Source organism: Cebus imitator, unplaced genomic scaffold, assembly GCF_001604975.1.
Source record: "Cebus imitator isolate Cc_AM_T3 unplaced genomic scaffold, Cebus_imitator-1.0 Scaffold647, whole genome shotgun sequence".
NCBI lineage: Eukaryota > Metazoa > Chordata > Mammalia > Primates > Cebidae > Cebus > Cebus imitator.
Window position 1 is genome coordinate 361,506 of NW_016107962.1, and position 4,511 is coordinate 366,016.

General features: G+C 48.7%; 1 pseudogene; it reads left to right on the plus strand.

The window, feature by feature from the left end:
- Positions 1 to 2,958: 2,958 nt before the first annotated feature.
- LOC108295543 lies at positions 2,959 to 3,412 on the plus strand (annotated as a pseudogene).
- The last annotated feature ends 1,099 nt before the right edge of the window (positions 3,413 to 4,511 follow it).

Sequence of the window (4,511 nt, forward strand, 5' to 3'; positions counted from 1 at the left end):
AAAAAAAAAACAAGGCCGGGTGAGGTGGTTCATGCCTGTAATCCTAGCACTTTGGGAGGCTGAGGCGAGTGGATCACTTGAGGTCAGGAGTACAAGACCAGCCTGGCCAACATGGTGAAACCCTGTCTCTTCTAAAAACAAAAATTAGCCAGGCATGGTGAAGGGTGCCCGTAATCCCAGCTACTTGGAAAGTTGAGGCAGGAGAATTGCTTGAACCTTGGAGGCGGAGGTTGCAGTGAGCTGAGGCCGTGCCATTTCGCTCCAGCCTGGGTGACAGAGCAAGACTCTGTTTCCCACCCCCCCCCAAAACAAACAAACAAACAGACAAAATGTATCTACAGTGCAACAAGGGAGGAAAGTGGTTACTTTAAGGAGGTAGGAGGCTAATGCTTGGGAAGGACACAAAGGCAAGTTCCCTGGTGCTGGTAATGTTCTGTTTCTTCACCCTGGCCTTGTCACTGTGGGGAGTGTGTGTTCGCTTTGGAATAATTCGGTCAGTTGGACCCATGGGTTGTGTATATATGTTTTCCTGGCAGGTGAGTTGTGGACACTCCACTCCTTGGTGGATTCTGGCTTCCATGGCTACCGTCCTGTTGCTTTGTACATTTTTCTGATAAAAGCTTCAGTGAGAGCTTTTACAAATCAACCGAAAGAATAAACTATGAAGAGGAAAATGGCCTGGAAAAATATGATTTCATACAGATAAGCTTTCCAGACACTCTTGTCTCCTGGCTCCTGTCCAAGCGCGGTGGCCAGCCATCTAGGCAGCCTTCCGCCTTTGTCTGCAGCCCTCCCCTCCTCTCACTCCAGGGGCCCTTTATTGATCTCCTCCCCGCCAGGCCTTCCGTTGCCATGGTAACGCGGGGCCCCCGCACCTCGCTGTTCTGCACTTTTCTCTCGGAGGCTCAAAACAAGCATTGCAGAAACGGTTCTTTGGAACGTGGTGAGTTCCCCCTAGATACTCTATGGAAAGAAAAACTGGTTCATGGTCAAAATAATTTTCAGGGGCCAGATGTGCTGGCTCACGCCTGTAATCCCAACACTTTGGAAGTCGAGGTGGGAGGATCACTTGAGGGAGCACTTCGAAAGCAGCCTGGGCCGCAAAGCGAGATACCCCCCACCACAATTTCTAAAAACAAACAAACAAACAAATAAATAATGAATGCCCTTGTTCTTGGAATTTCCTAGTAGTTATTAGCATCTTAAAGGCTCAGCACCTGTTTAACCAAAAGTTTCCCTAACTTCTTTGACCCTGGAAAGTCCTCCACAGCTTTCCCTTTAACAGCTGCAGGTGCCCTGGGGGACTATCTTTCGTGGCAACCGTTTTGGGAAACGCTGCCCTTAGCCCTTTTATATAACTGTTTGATGGATAGCTCTATCTGGATGTCACAAAGATACATCCAACTCATCTTGTTCAAAACAGATCTGATACTGGCCCTAAAACCTTCAGTTCCTACTCTAATCAGTCCTTCAACCCTGGGATTTCCTTTCTTCCTTCCTCTCTCTCTCTCCCTCCCTCCCTCTCTCCTTTCTTTCTTTCCTTTCCTTTTCTTTTTCTTTCTTTCTTCTTTCTCTTTCTTTCTTTCTTTCTTTCTTTCTTTCTTTCTTTCTTTCTTTCTCTCTCTCTCTTTTTCTTTCTTTCTTTTCTTCTTTTTTTCTTTCTCTTTCTCTTCCTTTCCTTCCTTCCTTTTCTTCTTTGAGACAGAGTTTTGCTCTTGTTGCCCAGACTGGAGTGCAAGATGATGCCATCTCGGTTCACTGCAACCTCCGCCTCCCAGGTTTAAGCGATTCTCCTGCCTTAGCCTCTCGAGTAGCTAGGATTATAGGTGCCTGCCACCATGCCCAGCTACTTTTGTATTTTTAGTAGAGACAGGGTTTCACCATGTTGGCCGGGCTGGTCTTGAACTCCTGACCTCATGATCTGTGGGACTTGGGCTCCCAAAGTGCTGGGATTACAGGCATGAGCCACTGCACCCGCCCTATTTTCTTCAAATGTCTCTCAACCCCCTGACCCACCTCATGCTCACTGCTTTTTTAAAAAATTAATTAATTTATTTTAATTTTTGTAGAGATGGGGGGGGTCTCACTGTGTTGCTTAGGCTGGTCTCGAACTCCTGACTTCAAGCAATCCTCCTGCCTCAGCCTCCCAAAGTGCTGGGATTATAGCCGAGCACCACCATGCCTGGCTAATTTTTGTGTTTTTAGTAGAGACGGAGTTTCACCACATTGCCCAGGCTGGTCTCAAACTCCCAGGTTCAAGTGATCCACCCACTTCGACCTGCCACAGTGCTGGGATTACAGGCATGAGCCACCATGCCCTGCCTGTAATCCAATTTAACAAGCTCTGACTTCACAAAAGAACACCAAGATCTTGGTTCCAGTTGTCAAGAAAAGGTTTCCCTGGGGTCAGGGTGTATGGGCCAGGAGGTGTGCATGCAGTGGGCCTCGTGGTACAGGGAAACTGGCTAAGAGTGCTCCCTATTTTTGTTTTAGGCCTTGATTACATTTTGCACCTGGACTACTTTAGTAGTATCCTAAATATCTCTCTGATCCCCCCTTCTCTCCCGCTCCTTAAATGTACAGTTTGCACTGCCACCCAACTGCTGGAAATACACTGTGATTATGTTATTCCCACTGGTTAAAACTTCCCACTGGGCCAGGCACGGTGGCTCACACCTGTAATCCCAACACAGGGAGGCTGAGGCAGGTGGATCACTTGAGTTTAGGAGTTGGACACCAGCCTGGCCAACATGGCAAAACCCCACCTCTACAAAAAATACAAAAATTAGCCAGGTGTGGTGGTGCATGCCTGTAATCCCGGCAACTCAGGAAGCTGAGGCAGGAGAATCGCTTGAACCTGGGAGGCGGAGGTTGCAGTGAGCTGAGATCGCAGCGTTACACCCCAGCCTGGGCCACAAGAGTGAAACTCTGTCTCAAAAAAATAAAAAATAGGGGTAGGGGAAGCTGAGCACTGAGACCAAGGGCTAAAGCTGGGAGACTGAAAAAATGCAGACCACCGGGGCATTACTCATTTCTCCGGCTCTGATCCACTGTTGTATCAGGGGTCTAATCAGGCCTGTGTCTGCCTCCTCGAATAACCCAGAGAATTCATCTAAACCGCCTTCCTACAGCATCTCCCCACTCCAGGTGGCCCGACGGGAGTTCCAGACCAGTGTTGCCTCCTGGGACATTGACATAGCAGCCAAGTTTATTGGTGCTGGGGCAGCCACAGTTGGTGCGGCTGGTTCAGGCGCTGGCATTGGAACGGTGTTTGGCAGCTTGGTCATTGCTATGCCAGGAACCATCTCTCAAGCAGCAGCTCTTCTCCTACGCCATTCTGGGCTTTGCCCTGTCTGAGGCCATGGGGCTCTTCTGTTTGATGGTTGTCTTCCTCATCCCCTTCACCATATGAGGCTCTGTGGGGTCACCTGCCTGTCCCTGCTGCTGAAACTCCATGCCATTCCTGGTGCTGGGGTGTGTGTGCTAAGCTTTACCATTAAACACAATGTTTCTCTAAAAAATAAATAAATAAAAATAAATTAAAAACAAGCAAACAATAACAAAAAAAAAAAGAAAAAGAAAAAACACCGTATGTTTTATACATTAAAAAAATAGGGCCAGGTACAGTGACTCATGCCTGTAATCCCAGCACTTTGGGAAGCCGAAATGGACAGATCACGAGGTCAGGAGTTCGAGACCAGCCTGGCCAACATGATGAAACCCCATCTCTACTAAAAATACAAAAATATGCCAGGTGTGGTGACAGGCACCTGTAATCCCAGCAACTGAGGCTGAGGCAGGAGAATAGCTTGAACCTGGGAGGAGGAGGCTGCAGTGTGCCGAGATCCTGCCACTGCCCTCCAGCCTGGGTGACAAGAGCAAGACTCCGTCTCGAAAACAAAAACAACAACAAAAAAACCAAACCACAACAAAACAAAAAAACATAAAGCTGTGGCTGGGCACAGTGGCTCATGTCTGTAATCTTAGCACTTTAGGAGGCCGAGGTGAGGATTGCTTGAGCCCAGGACTTAGAGACCAGCCTGGGCAATATAGCAAGACCCTGTCTCTACAAAAAATACAAAAATTGGCTGGGCGTGGTGGTATGTGCCTGTAGTCCCAGTTATTCAGGAGGCTGAGGTGGGAGGATCACCTGAGCCCAGGGAGGTGGAGGCTGCAGTAAGCTGTGATTGAGCCACTGCACTCCAGCCTGGGCCGTAAGTGAGATGGAGTCTCACATGTTGGCCAGGCTGGTCTCGAACTCCTGACCTCAGGTGATCTACCTGCCTTGTCCTCCCAAACTGCTGGGATTACAGGCCTGGGCCACGGCGCCCGGCTGAAAGCTCTTCTCTTTAAAAGTATGGTCTGACGTTGAGATTTTATTAAATTAACCATATTCTTAAACCTGGCACAATTCCCGTAGGCTCCATGAGCTCACTGGGGATTTGCGGTTGTAGACGGGGGAGTGGGGAGCGGCTTCAACCAGCATAGCCCTCCCCACTGCGATGCTAGTC